General features: G+C 43.6%; 1 protein-coding gene across 1 annotated transcript in view; it reads left to right on the forward strand.

Moving 5' to 3' along the window:
• The window catches only part of CNKSR3 (CNKSR family member 3), a 161154-nt gene that overhangs the window by 44540 nt on the left and 93803 nt on the right, over window positions 1-22811 (forward strand). The window lies entirely within an intron of this gene.

The following is a 22811-nucleotide window of genomic DNA, read 5'->3' on the forward strand; positions in this document are numbered from 1 at the left end:
CTTTTACTGTTTTAAGTTTTTAATTGTTGAATTTTTATTGAATATGGTCGCAAACCAATATTGCACGAAAAAGTGCACCTTTGCCACGGTCATAGCTTTTTGTTTTTCCAATGCTCACTTCTCAATACAGTATAAGTTGCAAAGGAGCATTTGTATTTTAGGACTGTACTAACATTAAACCAGGCTTTGAATGGATTTTAAAATATTTAATCAATGTCATGTCATTTCGCTTGTGCAGCACTCTTCTTTAACTTTGTCAAAAGTAAATTGCATGTAATTGCGATGTATTCTTTGCTTCACTGCTTCATTGTGTTCTTCAATGGTTTATTTCTGATATTCCAATCTGCAATTCTAGTTTGACCTGTCCAAGATGAACCTTGAGAAGATGTTCAACCTTGTCCTTCGTCCTTGATTGGCTGTACTAATTTATTTCCACTGAAGTGGTGTACTATCCTTTGCAGATGACCACTTTAAAGCAATGGTTTGCTTTAAAAAAAACTGTTTCTCATTTTCAGTCCTTTATTAGAATCTTTTAGTGGCTATGCTGCATGAAAGTCATTTTTCATATTCTTGAAAGGATGGTATTGAGAGAATGCGGTGATAGGGGTTGATTGAACCCTTACATTAAGCATTCCATTTCTCTTGGTTGTGCTCTCTAAAGGTCTTCGCTACCATTTTCATTAGAATGTGGAAACTGGTGCTTTGAGGGTTTATCCTTTATTCATTAAGTTCTTCATTATTGTTTTTATTTTTCTGCCTTTGAAGGTGGAGTAGGATCAGAATCTCACTCATCTTAAAAAGCCATTTCTTAGTTTCGAGAGTTCTAATATCTATTTTGCCAATTTTTAGAATTCCACTGTCTATAGTTGTACCGTACACTTTTATAATTTGTTAATTTTTACATGTTTGTTTGTTTTAGCTATTCATTCCAATAAGAATTTGTAAGAATTTGCCTCATCTTTTTCAGCAGTTTCTAAGTGTAAGACCCTATAGACTCTTTAAAAAAAAAAATATATATCGTCAATTTGGTTGACTTCTTGACATCTGTAGTAAAGATTACCTATTGTAAAGTCTTTGCAATCGATTGGTTTTTTTTTTTAAAGTTATTTATGAATGATATGGGAACTGAAAGGTGTGGATTGGGAGTAGACTCTTTATCTCCAAGCCTGGCCTAAGGACCAGTGGGAAAACAAACTTCACTGGACGATAGGGTACTCCTCTCCCAGTGGGAAGGCTAGTTTGAGGGGAAAGGTATCACTAGGCGAGGATGAAGCACTTTCTCAACAATGCCCTGAAACCGTAATAGTGGGCAGTCTTGAAGTGGCACAAAGTTAGCCCAACAGATTCAGGTAAACCTCGAAAGGGCTGTGGGGACAACAGGGTTCTTCACCTATGTGATTTTTGAGTAGCTGCAGTTATCGAGAATGTGGATTCTGATCTGGTGCCTCCTGGACACTGGGGCATCACTTTCCCATCTCTAAAACTACTGGAGAATTTAAAGAAAACAAAGAAGTGCTTTGTAGCCTTATTTTGAATGGATATGGCAGTTGAGACAACGGGTGTTGAGTACTTTCCCAAGACTTGACCGAGAAGGCCTGTGTTCTGACATATAAAGTACCTTTTCGAATGGTGTCTCACATTCGTGGGTGGGTTGATCAGTAGAGAAATAAGGGAAGGGATCGAAGTGTAGGATGGAGGAAGTTATTTAGTGATCGCCTTTCCATTCCAATATTATGAATAAAGGTATTACATTGACACAGGTGAGTTGATCTGTTGTAGCTAATACATGCATTTATCATTCTAAAAAATAAATCGAAACAAATGCAAAAAATAAACTTGAATATTGCTGGCCAGAGGGAAATTTCCATATCTGATGTTAAATGTGTGCTTCCCCTCAATGTACATTTAGGCAAAAGCGCACTTTCCCCGTGGTATATTGTTTTTTTTTTTTAACTTTATTTTGACTTGGAGACGTATATTACCTGTACTTCATGAAGGGATGCTCTCTCCCACTAGACCATACTGATTTGTGTGTTTAGAAATGCAATACAGTTATTATATAGTACAAGGAAACTGATGTTGAATACAGAACAGTTTGATGCACATTAGGTTCTCTGGTAGTTTCAGTGCCACCGTCTTCTAAGGGACAGACCATAGTGTGTTGACCAAAGTGAGCACTGCTTGAATTCTTCGAAAGCATCTCGGTATCGTGCAAGATCAGTGAACTTGCTTATTTTGTAAGTTTCTCTTTAGGGTTTTGTCTTTTGGGCGGCAGAACCAGTTCCACATGGGTTCAACCTTGAAGCCGGTGCGTGAATTTCATATTCCCGCGCCTGATCTGTTTTTCCCTGACTCGAAGAGACCTGGATGGCGATAGTGAAGAGTCTGAGGTGACTCTGGTTCAGTGAAGCAGCCGGAAGCCCTGGAACTGGGTCATGTCTCTGTAATGGCCTGCGCAGTGAACCGAGGTTTAAGAAAGCGTTGTTCCTAATTGGTGTGCCCCGTGTAATTGTGGTTTGACAAACCTGGAAAGTAGAATTAAATAAATATACGAGGCAGTATCTTTGAGGAAGTCGAAAATAGATATTGGTTATTCAGTTTGCCTTCTGATTGAATTGCGTTTCTTTTAGCAGATGAATAAGATCGATATATCTAAGTAACGTTTAGGCTGGGAGCATCTTTCCTCGAAAGTCCGCCTTTTATTTTTCTGGCCTCTCCCAGTTCTCGTCCTGAAGCCATAAACCTCTTTCTTTGCTGGGTGTGTGTAGAAGAAAGGTCGAGACCCTCTTTGTTTCTGAGCGCTCCAGGGTTTTTAATGCCTTGACCTTTGTGTCCTTAGGCGTTCTGGTCAGAGAGTAGATGGAAGCCGGCTGAAGGGTACAGTTTAGTGGTGTTTAAAGTTTGCTTTTCGAGGTTTACTATATCGCTCTACTCCATGCCTTTGTTAACCAATAAATATGTCACTGAACACTCTAGTGCGGCTGGGTGATGTTCATTTGTCCTTTTTGTTCTATTTATCTATAAAAGGTGAATTTATCTGTAATGATGCTGCGGTGAAGCCGGCTGACAGGCCTGGCACAGGGAAGGAGCCATTAGCAGTTAATGAAGGAAATCACAACTTTGGTTGGAACACGATAGCCCAGCCCCCCAACGAATTATATAACCTGGAAGTCGTGGCCTGATGACTGTGAGCCCTTCTCCAAGTTCCTGTATGTATATTACTGCGAGCTTTGAAAGAAGGATGCTTTTATAATGGGTTATCGCTCGCTTCAGGGGTCTGTTTTGTTCATTGAGTAACTCCCTGTGCATAGTAGGTCAGGCGCCTTAAGTCCACATGGAGAGATTAAATGGGTATATGGAACCTTACTCACTCTTTTCAATTTACTAAGTGTGTGGAAGCAAATCTGTGCACCCGTTGTGTATTACTTAAGACCACTATTAAAAGTCCTTGTCACCTGGAAGCCAAGAAGTAAACACAAGGGCCTATTTTTTGTTTTTAGCACAATTGCTTGATCAGAGGATTTTATGGAGATTTGCCCAAATTCGTGATTGTTACCCCACCCTTTCAAAGAGACCGCCCTTCCTATCTAAGTACCTACAGGTGGAGGATGCATTTTAGACACCCTATGAGTTATTATAGCGCAGCTTTTTCTCTTTTGACCATTTTCACATGCTGGACTTTTGGAAACAGATTATTGAGCGCAAAAGAATCAAATCGGTGGCAAGACTATGCACCCCCCAACACTGAACATGTTTCAGGCAACAGCTTGGCCAAGTTGAGCCTAAACGTCTGAAATGACATCCAAGCTTTCATTGCAGAGTATTGAAAGAGAGTTTCACACTTGACTCCCCTACGAATACCACAAGTGACGTGTTTTTTGAGATTTGTAGTTGTGACTTGGGTTTCTTGAATGGAGGAAGAAACCCTTCTGTGATAGTTACCTTTCAGATGTCACAGCTGGGTAAAAACAAAATATGATCAAGTGAGTAAAGGACGCAAGTGTCTTGACCGCTAGGGGCATACTCGCCATAGGTGAAAAAGATAGAGATCCCGGTCACGATTGTAACATGTTGGAGTTCTTTTCACATCTTGACGGTAGAGAGCAAAATTATTTTGTGATAGAATTAGGTCTTGCCTATTGCTCTGTTCCATGTTGACGTTTAGCTTGAACAAAAGGTTTCTGATACCGAGTGTGCAGACCAGTTTTATCCAGACGTTTTGATGCCTACTACGAAAGCTAGACTTTTATTATTGGTGACCATTGGCTAGGGATGCGACCATATTGTATCCCTTCAAGCATGTTATTTTTACATGTGGATATATGAACACAAGGGCGGCATACCTCGTGCATAGGTCTCTAGATGCAGGGACAACTCCATTCGGAAATAAAGTTTAAATTGTATATTCTTTTTGATGACTTAAAAGTCGATGTAATGAAAATCCTTCTGCAACATTTGACTTTACATAACTACAAGGGATGAAATCGAAATTTGGTCAGGCTGGTACCATTCAAACAAGGAGCACAAGCAAACCACCAAGGGTTTCACATCAAAACCAGACTGATTGGCCTGATTTGGCACTGGGTGTCCCAATGGAACAGGCTGGTGCTTGGAGAATGGTGGAGTAGACCATATTGTGCCCACTCTGCTTTAAATTTTTGCAGCTGCAAGCATGTTACCAGGCATGGGAAGTATCTTGGGCAGGCACCAGGAAAGCAGCTCGGTAAGCCTTCCGGGGCACCTAGCTGTCACGGATCAGTGAGCATGTTAGCATGAGCTACAAACCCACTCATCTTCCTCAGGTTACCGTTCTAATTCAATAGTCCTCCATTCGCTACCCAAGGGTCGTGATCTAATGCCTTTGCTAACCCAGAAAGGTTTTAAGTGGAAAACGTCTGCACTCGCCCTGGTTATAGCCAACACAATTCCCAGCGCCTCTACGCGTGCAACAACCACACAGTCTGACCCCTCATTGGGCAGGTAACTCAGCATTCTGTGCTGAAACCGGTTGATGGATTTGGGGACCGGGACATTCTCAAGTTATTGTAACCATGCTGATGGTGGTCCGATGAGCAGCACCGCCTGGCTGTCCACCACTCCTCACACCTTGCAACAGACAGCTGGACTGTAGCCTAATCCGGATTTCATACTACAGCTCTTCCGCCACTTCTGCGGTTCGTGGTGGAATATGGTGCAGGCGAGGCTCTAATCTAGCTTTGTTCACAATGCAGTCTTTTTTCAGTTTCATTTCCTTGTCTTCCCTACTCCTGTGAACCTTATTTTTCTGGTGCTGATGTATTGTTGAAATTATATCAGTTTGACAGAGGACATGCTTCAATATGTCTTTCTCAGGCTCAGTATGAGGTATTAGAATACGGGTTATGTGTATACTATACTGCACCTAGAACTAAGGGTTGTCAGTAGCTCAAGCCATGTCTGTGTCTGCCCCAAACACCCCATCAGCAGAACCAGGGCAGGCAGACTGCCTTCTGACTGCACCCCAATTTACATTCCATTGATTACAATTTCAAGGATTAAATATTATGAACCTTTTCAGGACACATTTCTATGATACATAGTTCATATATTCAGTATGTTTTGTGTTGGCCTTTTACGGTGGCAAATTTTCTCTGCAAATAAGTTTCTACATGAAATTCTACATGATCTATTTGGGTTTGCTTCACTTTTAGTTTGCTGCATTGTTGATTAATGTTTGCTAGTTTCTTCGTTTAAGAGCATTGAATTATTAACTGTATATCGCTGCAGTGCATTGAGCAAACCTGGGGATTTAGAGTGAAATCCTTCATTAAAGTGTGTGTTTTGTTAGATGTAGGGCTGGATGTTTGTGGAAAGAGACCGTGCTCAAGAATGGTCTAGAGATCCGGACAGATCTGGAGAAAGGGTATTCCCCGCCCCGTCTCTGACCTATAGCTTATTTTTGCTGGTTTGCTTTTAGTTGTAGTTCTATTGGCTACTCGTTCTCAGAGTGCACATGGTGGGTGCGAATGGCTTCCAACTACAAAGGGGATATTGAAGTTAAGAGCACTAGGCTGGTGAGCGCGGTCCACGTGGTTTTGTGTTATTTTGTGAACTGTGCCGCCTGAACTTGCCCTAGGAGGGCAGGTGTTTTGTCTCTATTAAATTTGTAGCCTCCTGGCGCTGTCGAGTTGAAACATGAAGAGCCGGGTGTCTACAGCTAGCCAGTAGAACACTTAGATTTCAATCGCTCTATTTAAGGTTTACCGAGCAGCAGACCCATAGCCTGTGGGACAAAGGTTTCCTGCTGCTGAAACATGCTGGTTGGTAGTTGAGTGATATCCTCTAAAATTAAAGATCTATATCCCACCCATCCCTTAGCAGTCTGTGTCGCCACAGGTGTACACAGTGCTGCTAAAAGTGGCTCGTTAAATAAGAGGTACTTCTGTCCTCAAGGAGCACTATAGGTTTCTTCCACTTCACGTCACGTGTTGGTTCTCTAGGCCAGGCGCCTTTCGTCCTCCCTCCATTTACTGGCAAGAGGAAGCGAGTGGGGTAGGAAGGGGTGCTTCCGCTGTGTTTTTTTTGAATTTGTTGCAGTAAGGGGCCAGACCAGGCCCAGCCCAATGACGCTGGCCTTGGTGTCAGTTCACCTAACGGTCTAATTTTTTTCAGTTTCTCTTTTCGAGAGTTAGGCAAGTATGAGTTGCGCAAAGCATGAATTTAAATGAAGGACCAATTGTGGAACCCATTTTGCCCAAATTCACCCGGGAGTTTGTGGGACTATATTTATGGACCTAGATTCATTTGCATCTAAAGCGTTTGGCAGTGAAAACAATGTAAAAATAAAAAAAAAACTCGTTTGCCGGTCGAGTTTGTGTTTCACTGTAGTGTTTTTGTTTTAAAATGAACTTTGTAGAGGGAGTAGTTTCCAGTATCTGGATTCAATGCTTTTTTTTTTTGCTCTTACTTGCAAGTCCCAGGCCCGGTGTTATTTTTCATTCTTATTTTGTATACCTTTCCATATGACATGTTATGTCCTAATGAGATGACGGCTCCATAAACTGTATTCGAGAAGTACCAGGATATCTGGTGTACTGGAAGAATGCCATGGTGGGCAAAAGGATGTGTCACAAAAGAGCCAACTCCGATGTATCGTTGCCACTGCAAATCAAATTCTAGATGTTCTGGATGGTTGTAAGCTGTTGATGCTGTTATAGTTAGACAACCTCACCAGCCTACGCTAAAAATTAACTGTCAGTTGATGTAGTTTGCTGGTGGTGATGGTTGTGGCAGGCTGGTGACTGGTTGGTGCGCTGTTGGGTGTTGTGCTTGGCTAACCTCCGTTTTGTGCCTTTTATGGCTTGATGTAGTCTGATGTGGATATGTGATGGTTATCATTTTTAATTACGACTACTCATAGAAAACTGGTTCTTCTGTTTTAGTACTTTTAAAAAATAGGTTAAGAACTTATTCAATTATGTCTGTTCAGTACGGATTAAATGTATCTCGAGGCTAATTTTTTCATAGGTTTTATCTGGAAAAGATCATATAGCCCTTCACGCATGTTAGTTTAATGAAAAGAAAATTACATGGTTGAAGTGGCTCTGTCTTGAGTTTGCTTAAGCTAAATGTTTTGTGATGTGTTTATGTGCCTGATTGTGAACTGTTTGGTTTTCCTCCCAATAGGTAGATAGATTTAGATTGTTTTGTGCTTTCTGCGAGGTTTTATTGTGTGAGAGCATGATGTTGCTACATATACAGTTTCCGTGATGTGTTGTGTCCGAGATCATCAGATTAATGTGTTCTGTTGGATATGATTTTATTGTTTTAACTTTAGATGTGGGCTTCTTGGTTGGTATTGTTCGATGGTCTTGTAATTGTCACTATTGTCTTAGAGATTTGTTGTTTGTGTGACCGTTTCAATGATTTGTTCATGAGTCTTATCTAGTGACTGATGAAGGATGTTGATCAATTGTAACTGTAAGCGTTGAGAAGGTAGGTGCCTTGGACGTTGTTGTCGGTGTGCTTTCTGATGCCATGAGATTGACTTGCCCCCTTTATGCAAGCAGTAGATACTGATGTGTGAAGTTGAGTGTAGTTTTGTGATGTTAGTTGAGGCTCTTTGACTGTGAGGTACTGATTAAAGAGTGACTCTTGACATTCAAGAGGTGCCTTTTGCTGCGTTGACTGCATGAGCGGTTGTAGTCTATGCATTTGGCGTTGTGCTGATTGTAGTAGCTGTTGAGGTGTGATGTGGGTTGACCATTCTCATTTTAGTGCTGCTTAAGTACAACCGATGGCTACCCGGGTTGCAACTGTGCTGTGTTGGGTGCCGCTTGGGGTAGCTGCATAAGCCATTTCTGAAGTTGAATGTAAAAAAAATGTGGTTTGGGATGTTGGACTACTGTGAATTTTGAACGCTTGCGTAAGAACAAGAAAATGCACAATAAAGGTGGATTACTCTGCCCTCTAAACCTCTCCCCTTCGTCCTCTCCCTCCTCTCCAATCTCTCCATTGGACAGAGCAATATTGCACCAGTAGGTGAAAGGGGTGAGTTGCTGTATGATCGCCTGAGGCTTTGGTAACAAGCAGTGGTGTCACTGGGGCCGTGTAACTCGTATTCCCTACACCGAGTGATAGAAATGGTGCAGAGAAAAAGCTGGAGTACCTTGGTGTTAGTGATTGGGTTCTGGTGTACTGTATATGCTATAGGTTTGAAAGATGAGTGGCAGGGCCCGGCGAGATGGACCTGGGACCCTCCAGAGCAAACAGGGCAAGCACCTCAGAGGAGGAAAATGAAACCGTTGCGGATAGGGCAGACTCTTGGGCTGCAAGCCCGCCAAATCGAATCCTTGACTGGAGATTTTTCGTGCGTATAGAATTAAGAGTTGCCAGAGAGATGATGGTTGCAATATGAATTGAGGTTGGATAAAGTAGTAACAAACCCCTCATAATGAAAACAAGCAGAGCATTGGCGGGTCAGTGTGTTTTTATTTTTTCTTTCTTTTGTTTCACAAAATAGAAAAGTAGTGGGTCGCGAAGAAAGGGAGAGCAGCAATGGTCTGGGATGGCGACCGCTTTTAAGCCATACTGTAGGGAGGAGAGGCTTGAGCCGTAGACAAGCATGGGAAGCACAAGAAGATCGTTTACCTCAAAATGAGGGTGCTGGAGAGGACCACAGTCAGCACTGAAGAGTGTGGTGAACACCAAAGACCACCTCAGGGGCTGCAAGCCGGCTGTAGGTGGATTGCTGCAGGGACACAACAGAGATAAACTGGAAACATTTCCCACATAGGATCAAAAGAAAGAAAAACGTCCTTCCAACCATATACCCTACAAGGTGTAGCATGCTATGCATGTAGGCGAGCGCTTCAGTGCCCCACATAGGTGTAGTAAGTGCTATATAAATACTGCAGTACAATACAAAGTGATGCATGACTGGACATAGAATGGTAGGGTGCGTTTCTTAGCCGTTTGTGAAAGTATTCTTCATTTTAACATTATAATGTGTGCATACATATAAGACGGTTGTAAAACTGCCAAGTTTTGACGCTGGTGGTGGTCTGATGTTTTGAAATGGCGGCTCCATAGTATATGTTAGTCTATTGAGAGGATACTATAGGAGCTGTTGCTCAGTAGTTGCTGCCATACAACAAATTGGATGATAGGTTGATGTTCGACTACTGGTGAGGCTAGTTCTCCATTGACAAAGTGTCCAGTTAGTAGTTCTTCAAAGCAGCCAAAACGCCCTTCACCGAAGATATTGTTTTTCTTCAGGCTTTTCCACTTATTTTAAAGAAGGATGTGAAGATCCGCATGCGGGTTACATTTCTTGGCTTTGTGAGCGCAGTCGACTTTACTTCGTTGTTGTGTAGTATGTGGATCCACTGCTAATAGGAGTTCCTGGAAAATCCTTCCCCAATCGGAGATCATAGTTGGAGGAGCGGGTCCTGCTGGATTCTCCGCTCCTCAACATTTTCTCTGCCACAGGTTCTGCCTCCGCCTTCTATCCAGCCGACTGCTGAGAGCTTTAGACGTTTTTGCAGTTACTATCTTGGGCTGTTACCTACTGGTGCCTTGTTTGTCTAGTCATTGACAAGTCTGTGCAGGGTTTGAGGAACAGTCACTGAAAAATGTTGCCTGTTTGTGCTGCACTGAACGTGCATCAATGTTGTGGTTTCTGACGCCCCAAGGGTTAGGGCGTGTTCTGCAGTAAATGGGGCTGTCTTTTTTTTTCTTAATAAACCTTTCAGTTTGACATCTACTTCAGCTGAGCCCTTTTGTTAAACTATAAGAGCTTGTACTTGAAGAATTTTTCAGATTTGTTGTAGTACATTTCTCTACCATACCAATGCAAGGCACTTGTTTCTTATTTGAACTTTATTAGTAATTCTCCCTTATGTTAAAATTATACTAGAGATGATCACGACTGAACCAGGGACGAGGGATATGCAAAACTTCATGACTGTTTCTTGACAGTTTCTCACAGGGAGGCATACATTGTGTTTGAAAGTCATGTGAAATAGCACGAAACTGTTGGAAGGAGAAAATGTCTTCTGCAAGAAATTTTCTGTGGAAGCCAGTTTCTTGCGGGCATAATTTATACAAAATTTCGCCCCCACAAAAAAGTCATTGGCAAAGCCAATGGGTCTCATCTTTGGGACTGTTTGGCTTTGCCATTGCCTTTTTGCTTTTCTGTACTGCGTCGGCATTGGTAAAATGCCATGCAGCACAAGCTTAAAAAAAAAAAAAATTTGCGAGCGCACATCTGTGCCATTTTGTAGACACATGCTCTATTACGCATGCACACCTACAAAATGACTTGAGCGCCATTTATTTTAAAAAAATAGAAGCTTATTTTTATCTAATGCATCTTCGGAATGCCACATGTTAACTTATTCTGGCTTTCCAATTTTTCTACTTCTTGGCTACCATATTAGTTGTTTGTCACCAATAGGGCCAAACGGGCCATTCTGCCAATCTAGTATTTTTATAGAGGTGCTGAAGGCTTCCGGGCAATTTTCAAAGCTGGATTGGCAGGTGTGATCCTGTCATTGAAGCCTCCATACCCAGTGTGGGGCTGGTTTCAACATTTTTGACGGGGCTGATGCTGATTTCCGGGCCTGATCACCACTTTACTCCATAGACATATACAGTAAAGTGGATTGCTATTCTTTTTTGAAGCATAACATTGGAAAAGTAGGTTGGACCTGGCTTTGACATTTTAATATTTTTACTCCCAAGAAGTGGTGTCATCATCCTTTCTGTTTGCATCCTGCTATTTTTAGCCCACTGGCATGGCGATTGATGTATTTTCCGCTTGCCATTTGTATTAAAGCTTTCCTACTTTTAAATATTCAAAGCTATGACTGGTTTCTTTCCTTTTTACTGGCCGGTTGTCTCCAGAGATTGCCTTATAAGATCTGCGACATCAGTTGGTGTATCGCAGCATTCATTTTAACTGTCTTTAGCGCAGCATATTGGCCCGCACCATTTAATCTTCATGTGATCCAAGATCCGGGTGTATGTAGTAAATGCAGTATTTTATGCTTGCGCATTAATTCATGCCAACCCTTTTGATGATCTAAGAAAAGAACAAGCAGTGCATCAAATGCAATTGGCACCTTTGTGGTTGTTTGAGAGAGAGGTATCAACGTTTTGCTTCATATATAGAGCTTATTTGCTGCGCTTTTCGACTGTGGCATCTGAAAATTTCCATTGGTGGTAGCGTTAAAACTAGCTGGTTTTCAGAAACCATTTTAAATGCAGGCAACCTGTGCCTGCACATGTGTACCTTATAATAGTAACCAGTATTGAGTTTAGAAGAACTCGGCTTCTCTCATTTCTCTTGCAGTTACGAAGCTTAACACCAGTTAAGTGATGAGTCTATAGTCCGCAGTGTGAAAGAATAAAAAATGTGTAGCATTTAGTTTTGTAATTTTTTTGTTGTTGGTAGAAACGTGTTTACTTTTATAACCGTGAAACAAAAATAGGTGAAATAGTTTACAACATAAATGCCAAACATGTGTTTTGTACAGATTTGTACACAAAATGACTGCAAAGCAAGTAGTGTTTGCAGGTCGCTTCTTGTATGCCAGACAGTATATAGGTGGTCCTAGGTTATCACGCTACAACTCAGTGCATTTTGGGTGTTGTAATCACCTGAACCAGAGCTCCATGTAACAGTGACTGGTAAGGTGAAGGCCATGGACTGAATAGACACTGTTCTGTTTGCACCCAACTGTCTAGCAGCCAGAGGGGTTCATGGATACCTGTAGGCAAAAGCCTCCACCTGTGGCTAATCGTAGCTGTTATCCTGCCATGACTTTGCGCCAAACAAAGTGTATCGAGCAAACTCTATAAATACCAGTGCAATACAAAGTACAAATAAATCAAGCCATTTTGATACAGGGTGGCAAGTGTAACACTTCTTTTCAAAGGGGTCCCGTTTATTCGCCACTGGGATATCCACCTTTGTCAGTGTGGTGTCCAGTTATGTGTCCATAAATACAAGCCTGCTTCCCATATTGCTGCAGACAGAAAGCTGGTCGTTCCAGATGAAAAGACTGAGAACCAGATCTAATGCCCGTTAGACGGCGCACTCTTGCGTCGCTGACTCTAGTTACAGCTGGGAGGGATGCCCAAAGGTGAATTCCAGTGGTGCCACAAGAATTTGAAGTGGTTCCTTGGAGGGAGCGGGGTGCCAAATTAGCCACAACAGTTGGTGTTAGATTTTTAGATGAACGATTTTGTCAGTTCATATAATCAGGCACTTGTATGACCGCTATGAAACCGAGTTTCATTATTTGTAGTGGCACATTTTGCCCAGGCATGTATTTGCTCCAAGCGGTGGGCACAGACCACATGCCACTTTGTGATGCTGCTTCATGTTTGCCCATCTTGCAATGGTCGGTGATTGATTGGTATGTTACCTGGAGGCAAGGAGGGTGTCCTTTCCGGAAGGAATGTTGATATTTTGGAGGAGGCCCGGAAGTGCAGTTCAACCAGGGTGTGGAGAAACACACTAAGGGTGTCCTGAGCTATGGAATTTAACAGTTCCATGCGTGAGTAGATCATCAATTCCAGGACTTGTAGTCATAGTTTTAGAGTGGCTTTCATAGGACTACAAATCCCACCCAGTAAGCGGCAAAAAACAACTGACTGGGTGCTACTCTCTTGTGGAACTGGGTAGCTTAAGTTCTGGGGGGCATATTATCAAGGGCCATTTCGCTGCTTTTTTGGCTTTAAAAGCCAAAAAAGCGGCAAAAATTACATCGCCCTATTTACTAGGCGGCGCTAACATGCATTAGCGCATGTTAGCAGCCGGATTCCTAATGCCTCGCATCTCCAATGAGATGCAAAGTAGGCATTCTCAGAGGCAAAGTAGGCGTTTCCATGCAAATACAACATGGAAGAGGGAGCCACCACAACAGCGCTGTATTTACAAGGCGCCCCTGGACTTGAGGAGCGATCTAAAAACTCCTGCTAACCGCGGATATCGCCGAAAATGTACGTCTGAAAAATTCCCGACTTAGCCATGTACATAAAGGGAGGTGGATTATCAGGTTGCTTCGACTTCTCCCTATTTACAACATTTCCTTCAGCGCAGTTCTCACATCGCTGGTTTTCATGCGATACTGATGGAAATCGCCGTATATCGCCGGATTTCACAAAGCCTGTTGGCAAATCATTGCAAATGCGCTGCTAACATGGCGATGTGCTACGGCGATAATGAGAAACGCGCCAGACGCGTTGAGCGATATTTATCGCTCGTTGTTGATAATATGCCCCTGGATCTTTTACGGACCCCCTGGAAGGCAAGGAACCCCAGTACAAGATTAATAGAGCCTCAATAAAATATTTGTTAATTTTAGAGGTACGCTGTGACCCTGTCGCTAAGAACGCAGCGCTCCACTCCTGGTCTTGTGTTCTATTAATTAGTTGTGAAGGTGTGCGAGTTTAGTTTCATCCAATGTCGGTAATTGGAACTACAACTCCCAGAATGCATTAGATAGCTTAGCTTAATCCTCTGAGCGAAGCACTGCATCCGAGGTGGCATGGGGTGATCTACACTGGTCACCTATTTCATGGCGAGTTCGATCCAAGAATGCCTGTGCACCTGAATGTCATGGGTTGGTTACTAATGCTACAATATTGTGTGTTGCCGTGCCCACGCTGGAACTGTGTGTCCGGGAGCAGAGGCGTCGTGCTGTGTACTAAAGGTAATTCAGTGACGAGACCGTGAGTAGTCCTGATACTATCTGAGCAGGCCACACCTGATGCTGGCGCGGGGGAGTCGGTGACGCGGTGACGCAGTGACGCAGAGCAGCGCGCGGTGCTGAAGGAATACGTTGCAGCCATGTCCTCTTCTAGCCTGTATTCCCACCGTAATACCTGCAAAAAATGGAGAAAGGGGAGCCCTAAATGTTTTGTACGTTCCCTAAACGTGGTTTGAAATCTATAGTCCGTGGCCCTGGAGCGAAACACTTTACAATACACCTTTTAAAGTTTAGGGGACGTCTCTTGAACTGCCAGCATCTCTGTGGAACGCACATGTGGCCCACTTTAAGGGTCTTGTCTACTTCCGTGAGACCTGTGAGTCGCTCCATGCCCGTCTGACCTACAGTACTGAATGTATTGAGGCAAGTAAATAACCATGCGCAAATGGATACATGAGAGGGCAGATTCCCCAGACCTTTGCGTTGTATGAACGTTTTTCACAGTGGCAGTAAGCAGAGGTCTTCAAACAGGGGTGGGGGACTGGATCCTTCAGGACGGACTTTAATTGATCTCGAAGGTGGGGGGATTGAGGGGGGGGGGCTGGGAAGAGGATAAGAGGAGCATTATAGTGTAAACCGTGCTTTGTTTTTAGTGAAATAATAAAAACGGAGTGGCAGTGAGCCATATGTTACATCTTTGTCACTTAGCTATATCCTAGCTGGGAGTACACGTCAAAATGGGAAAGGTTTGAAATAGTCTCAAAGTCGCCTTCGCAAGCCCCCCCCCCCCCCCCCCCCCCCATTTTTTTATGAAGAATCACACTGTGCATACATCCTACTTTTACCGAATACCGGACTCACTCAGAACAAAAAATTGCAACAAAAACAAAACCCCGTTCTAGACTCGATGATCATTTTTGGGGTATTACGCGCTTATTGTTGATGTTTTTGTAACCTTGTGCTCGAATGTGTAAATCTTTTGCTTTGAGACGGATCCACCACAGCTTGTAGGGGAAGCTCACGAGGAAAAGTACTTTAAGTTAAGAAAAACTCGACAAAGCCCTGTTACTTTAATAACTTTGCTGCTTCGATTCCCTACACCCACCCCTTGTGATTTTTTTGGGGAGGAATGCAGGTTTTCCTCCCCTTTTCCAGCCGCCTTGCCTAGAAGGCAGATGCCTGTAACAGGATCTAACGCGCATCCCCGCTGTTGTCGTCGACCTTGTGTGTTGCACTGTTATCTATTTTCTTGGTACAAAAGGCCCAAGGTTCGAGGTAGTCGGCCTCCCAGCTGGACCTATAAATCTGGGCTCGCGGGGCAGTTCCCTCGCCGGAGCAGCCCAGCTGTGCGCCTCTCCCACGCGCCGTCCCTGGGGCGTTTGCAGAGCTCCGTGTCACGTGCTCGGTCTCTCGGGCAGAAGCTTCTCGCCTCTGCTTGGCGCTTTAGTCACAGGAATTAAGTGTCATCGTAAATAGCTGGCACGTCGCGGGCAATTGCCCAGTGAGGCCTCAGTGCGCCGCACCCCCCCCCCCCCCGCCGATCATTTGTTCGTAGTACCCCTCAAGCCACTGCAACCTATTTAACAGCCTGTGGTGACGTACTCCTGCAAAATGTTATCTTTTTTTTTGTTTTTGTTTTTAATAAATAGGACAAGGCGAAATCGTTAACTCTATCACTGCTCCTATGTAAATGGTAATATTTAAATGGTGTTTAAATGTATCAGAATAACCATTAGTAAAATTGTGTTTGTGCTATCTATCTATCTCAGTCAGACCCCCCCCCCCCCCCTCCCCAAAAACCAGGTAGCTTGTGGAACCATGATGTTGACTTGTTGTAGGATGATGAAAGTCATCTTTAACATTTTGAGTTGATGGGATGAGGCTGATGAGGTAATGGACATGCCAGCACAGATTCAGTCTGTCAATCTATGTGGGGCATGTCTTCTGCCTCCATGGAGGACCAAAGGGACTTCTTGGTGGAGAATTAGAAGGGCAGTCACTCAGCTGTTCAGCTTTACCTTTGTGTACTATTAATGCATATCTCTGAACTTTCCCTCTTTTCTTGTGGTGTTTTTCACCTTGGACTCGTCTTCACCTTCTAGAATGGGGAGGCGCCTTCCAATAACTTCTCAAGGCTTACCCAGCCGGAAAACCTTCTTTACCCTCCAAAACACATTTTCATCTCCATTAGTTTCAGCAAGATTACTCTCTCCTTGGAGACTGAAATGGTTGAGAGGTAGGTTATTGGTGGCAACAATATGGGCCAACTTTGTGAAACTTTGGGGCAAGTGTTTTCTACACAACATATGAGCACGCGGTTGCATGACTGTTATGAGCCATTCAGTTGATGAAAGTGAGGAATGCAGCCGCAACAAAATGCTCTGTATTTACTTTGCCATTGTGGACTGTTGGTCATGACCCAAGCACATTTGTATATTTTGGCTGTCTAGCTCTTTTGTGAAGTGGTCTCCTCAAAAATCCGGGGCAAATCTAAACACGTTTGGTATTTCCAGAGACAAAAACATTTTTCCCCTCTCTTCCATATGTTGATCAAAGCCTGTTCTTCTTGTGCTCTTGGCTGTGCAAGGAGCTCTGTGTGAACATCATGGCAAAATCATACCATCTTCTTTGATTTAAGTGGAAAATGTATGTGTAATCATAAAACCAATGTTTTTGGGGTTGCTGTGAGTTACTGTGTTCATGAAGTTTGACTGTGGCTCTTCGGATGACATGATAAACCTGCTGTAATTGGAACAAGGCGGCATCTCCCAGTCCTCAAACCCCTCCCTCCCAGATGTATTTTTCTTAGATTGGCGACACTCTATGATTTCCCCCCCAGAGACTTTACAAAAAAAATGATTTCTGAAAGCCTTTGTTGTTACTGATGCCAAACTTACTTCTCTTTCTGGCTGCTCTCGACACGGGAGGCATACTTTTACTGGCTCTGACCTCCCGGGTATGTAAACTGCAAACCTTTCTACCGTCTTCAGAGGCTGCACAGTGTACCTGTTGAAGCACGTCCTCAGAGATGCCGCATTTTTGTTGCTAATAATAACAGCGCCCACTTCATTGTGGAAAGAGAATCATATGGCAGGAAAGGAGATTAAATATTTGTTTTTTGGGATATGTAAGTAGCAATTTGGGCTGGCCTTTAAGTCCCCTAGGACTCCTTATTTCCAGATTGAGAAGTACGTTCTGTTCAGTTTTGTGTCTTTTGACACAAATCCTGCACCGATTTACTTTCGGGTCACATTTTCTGGGTTCTTTGATAGTGAGGGGCACATGCAATATCGGGGTTCCCCTAAATTTCCATTTACATGCCTGTAACACTCTGGGTGCCAAGTGGACTCCAGCATTGTCCTTACTTTCATACTGAGATGTGCACAACAGGCCTTTGTGAAATCTCTCACTGATTTGGTCTCTGCGTCCTCTTGCAGCCAAATATTAATGGAACTGGTAGTTCTTAGCAGTTTAATACAACGGAACTCAAAACCCAAGCAGACGTAATACAAAGCTACATTCTCCAATGCTTATTATTGGTGTATGTTTGAGGGCCAGGACTCGAAAAAGATAAGTTTATTTTTCTACAGTTAGTGACCTCTTTAAAATAACCTTTCCAAACGTTAAGTGGTCCGGGCTTGAACAAGTGCATACATGTTTCCTGCATAAAGCTTGACAATAAACAAATAAATGGATCCAAATCTAGAAATTACGGAAATGGCACTTTTGGGGTCTATGTGAAACCCACCCTGTTGGCTTGTTCATTTTACGATAGTACGATTAGAACCTTGATAACATTGATGTTCCAAGAAGTCAGATAAATGTTCCAATGAAAACTTCTAATTAGTAGTTGGATGTTAAAATGTTAAATTTAAAAATGCAATTCCTCCATTATCTTAATCATTAGCGAGGGATATTTTTGTCCCAGTTTTCTGTTTGCTTTTTACCAGTGCAGTGGTAAATCTCTAAACTTGTGTGGACTGGCACCTTCCCGCAGCTGGTGCTTCAAAGCAAAGTCTCTGGGATTCACTAGTCTAAATTCAAAATTCACGGTCCTATTTAACTTTATTACGTACCTCTTCTAAATAAATAGCCGTTATTCGTTCAATGTCCTGAGAAAGGTCCCGCAAAATATAGATTTTACATCACTGCGTTTTGTGAAATAAAGACATCCAAATATGTAATGTATGGTTGTGTGCGTTTTGGTGTGATGTTATTCATGGTTCATATTCGTGTGATGTTTATAAAGGACTCATGCGACACATTTAGTTCCCAGGACAGGTATTTTTGCAGTGAATTCATGGGAAAATGTATGCCTCCCACCCCTCGCTAATCTGTTAGGCACACCTTTTCACACGAGAACGCAAATACCTGCTTAAATTCAAACTTGTGCACATGCGGACACCCTAGCACACATCCCACACACCTTAACAATCACATGCACCAACTTGCAAACACACACCAGCATAAAGAAATCTTTCACATCACACCATATGCACCGACACACCATGACACATTATTGTACACCATGCCATACTCCTCTTGATATCTGCACCAGCAAACAAATGTACCTGCGCGCGCTCTCTCTCGCTCTCTCTCCCTCTCCTTCCCCCTCCCTCAACCCCTTTCTCTCCCTCTCACCCTCCCTCCTTGCACGGGTGTCTGTGCTGTTAGTCCTGTGTGCGTTGTAGTTCCTGACTCTGCTGTTGAACATGCAGCACCCGCGTGGGAGTTTGGGATATTTGTTCACTGCATCTGCCTATATTATTCTGTGCATGCGAGGGAGCTTCCCTTGCCTGTACATGTGTATTGCGTGTTAAGTAACCACATACATTTTGCCCTGCCACCTCTGAATCTCGTGTCTGTTGATTCAGTTTATTGAAGCAGGTGATGCTTCTTCCGGGTAGTGTGTTAAAACTCCTTTAACTACAAAAGCTAAAACGAACGACTGTGCTAAGGCTTGTTGAATATATTTTATTCCAGTTAGTCTCGGTGGGTATTCATATTCCTGAACCCCACTTGTGAAGACAACCCATTTTATATTAAGAAGACAGGCTACAGTTCACCAATGTGTGTATCACGCTTGGGCAGTGTTTTGATAATGCAGATGTCAAAACAGGCTAAACGTGGTGAGCCAATAAACGGATGCTTTGACTGCCGATTGCAAGGAGGGAGTGCTGCCAGGGTTCTTTGCTTCCGCCAGATGCACTGGAATGCACAAGTGAGCCTCTCTTGGCTGTAACTGAAACCAGATAAGGCCTGGTAGACGGTGTTAAGCCGTGGCCCCATAAGAAGACTTGTCTGAGGTTTGTCTGGACACCAGCCACCATCTTGGCAGGAATCAGAGAAACATCTGTTTGACACCAGCAGGGACTTCATGAATCTGATCCAAGGTTAAGGACGGGTGTTGGACTCCGGCTGCTTACAGTCATCCGCCTTGGGCTCTTAGCAGGGCTAACCATTACCAGGCAACAGACTGGGGTCCACCCTGGACAGCCTGTAAAATGTGTATGCCTCGGCCAGGTGGATGCATAAAATAGGACAGAAAGACAAACTTTACGTTCCAAATCGGGGACATATCTCTCAATTTTTCCACTGCATGTATGGTCTTGATAATGTATCCAGTCCTGTGCTGTAGAAATGGGTGTCTTTGTGAGTTGTAGCCTGTTCACTTCAATCTAACCAACTGGTTTCACTCGCCTTTTTATCTTCATTTTAAAAAGGATAGTCCAGGACGTGGCAATACAACGTTTACATTTTCATGTTGTATAATAATTATCTTGCTAACTGTGAAATCTGTAGATCTGGGTTTAGATCCTACTTTCCTACTTAATCAAAGTGTGGGATGTCCTGTTTTTCACTTCATCTCCTTGTTGCTCCTTTAGGCCAAATTGAATAGTATGTCGAAACAGTGTCACTACAGTATTTAGCAAAAACAAAACATGGCTCGCCAACTAAGTACCCAACTCGAACTATTCCCTCCCACCTTACCGTGCTTGCTAGTGGCTTTCATACCCAGAGTGTAAGGGCTCCGGCATGTTTTTAATGGATCCTGACACGGTAGTGCAATGCACTGGAACCATTCCAGTTCTTGTGAACATGGCAAGCCATTGTAAATCGCACTTTAACCGTAAAGGGTATCTTGACGCTGTGCAACAGATGTTTATGATTACCCGACACGGTGATGCTCATTTTATAGACATCAGGGGGCCGAGCGAACATCCCAGGAGCAGAGCCTGCGACCAAAGGTCAAGTACAGATTCTTGCAGGGGGTGGATTGGCCCACGGAGCCATCTGACCCGGAATTACAAGGTCGCTTTCCGCGGTGTCTAATTGATTCCTGCTGGAGCTGTAGTGACAGTGAAATCGCAGTCCCACCCTGTTTTTTCTGCTCGAGGACGGGCCCCCCAGTCAGCGGGGATAGAAACAGGAGCCTGCGCTCAGCACTCACCGCTGAGGGATCACATACCCCCTGCGGAGTGTATCCTTGAGCCCGGGCGACCTTTGCTTCGGGTCCTCCGGGTGAACTCACACCTATCTGCCAGCCAGGCTCTTGGTTATTTTAGGCGGGAGAGTCTAGACGCGCCTTTGCTGTCCGCCGCTGGCAGCTCGTGGGATAAATGGCGCGCGCGCACACTGTGTTGTCAGACCGGGTCTCGTGACCCAGACTGCCTTTTCTCCCTCACTGGAGCCTCCATTTAGGCGGGAGTGACAGGAATGACTAATGCGGCCCCGTGCAGTCCTCATCCCTCCTGTTTTGGAGGAATATTCGGGATGTTTTTGTTCGGATGCCTGTTGTGTCTAGGGTGCAGCCGGCCTGCCCTTAGCAGGGTGTTGGGCTTGGGAATGGAAGCAGGATTCCTTCTCACTGCGGAGTCTTGAAGCAGAAGCCTGGGCTGACATTTTGACGTTCTGTGTTTTCTGTTCACCGGAGGCATATTGTCTTTGGGCAAAAATGCTCGATTGACTATCGCCATGATCGACTTCCTTCGTAACATAATCAGAATTACAATAGTAACTCCTCTATTATCGTGTCTCTAACTCGGAGACTCAATCTGCTGAAATTAGGTGGAGTCTCCGGGAGAAATACTAAGAGGAAATGAGTAATGACCTGGGGAATTGGAACCAGAATTAGGAATTCCTCGGTAATGCCTCCTAAAATGGTCATTGGGGTCCCGCTTGTAATCGGTCACTAATTTCTACCATTGTAACGTCCCACAGTTTTAATCCTAACTTTCAGTACCTAAATGACGACCCTTTTTTTCACCCTGACCTCTCCCACCTATGCAAGAAGGCTTCCAGTGAGCATAGATCCAAGTTCTGAGAGACCCACAGCCTGATCATTCTTCTAACCACACCACTCTGATCTGCTTTATGCCGTAACCTAATTCATAGTTCAGTATCTACCTGTCCTCCTATCTTTCCACTGCTATTTTTGTGCTCCTGCTTCTGGTCTGTGAAAATCTGTTATCAACACTTTTAATTCTACACCACCAGGAAGCACCTATTGACAAAGTGCTTATAACTAATAAAATGCACTGTTCTGAAGGTGGCATTTGGTAGCTGGCTGCAGAAATGTTCGACTGTAGTGAGTATTGAGTAGAAGAATGTTGTGTTCCTCCTTGATTTTCGTTGTTTCAGTGGCTTTGAGACACATGAGTTACTTCTGTGCTTTTGTTAGCTACCCAATTTCAGCAGGTATAGAAGGAAGTATCTCCTGGCCTCTTGCTATAGGCACTGTCTCTTAACAACCGATAACCCTTCTAAAGCAGCACCACAGTCAAATATATCAATACGATCATTACAGTTGTTGCTTTGTGGTAACAGCAAGCACCATGGTAGATGTGGCATCACTGTTGTCTGCCCATGCAACAACAAAAACAAGTAGCCTGTTCTTCCTGCTTACTCTTACGTTAATATTTTGCAACCCGAAGTTAAACAGAGGGCCACCATGGTACAGCTAATTGAAATATGAATGATAGTCTTCTATGCTAAAATGGGATTTATTCTTGGCATGCCACATTTGAATTTATTTCACTTCCTTTTCATTGTGAATTTTATTTATATATATATATATATATATATATATTGGATTATGTAGATACTGATATAGATTATATAGATATTGGAAGCACGCTGAAGTGAGGTCCTCGCTGAAGAAATCCTCAGCCGACCCAGCTGGACTAAAGAACTACTGTCCCATTTAATTGCTTTCCTTTCCAACTTAAGTCCTCAAGAAAGCAATAAACCAGCAACCACCCCCTCAGACCACAACCTCTTGAACCCTCTCAATCAAGATTCTGAGCTAACCACAGCATCAAGACAGCCCTGATCGCAGCCAATGACATCGGAGCCCTCCTGGACTGTGGTGAAACAGCAGTCCTCATCCTACTGGACCTGTCCACCGCATTTTACACAGTCTCCCACCACATCCTGTTCAACAGTCTCCACGACATCGGGATCCAAGGAAATGCCCTCTGATGGATAGCCTTGTACCTCACCGGCAGAACCCAAAGGATGCGCCTACCACCTTTCGCTTCAGAGCCCAAGAGCATGATCTGCGGATCCCTCCAAGGATCATCCCTCAGCCCGACCCTCTTCCACATCTTCATG

Source organism: Triturus cristatus, chromosome 6 (assembly GCF_964204655.1).
Source record: "Triturus cristatus chromosome 6, aTriCri1.1, whole genome shotgun sequence".
NCBI lineage: Eukaryota > Metazoa > Chordata > Amphibia > Caudata > Salamandridae > Triturus > Triturus cristatus.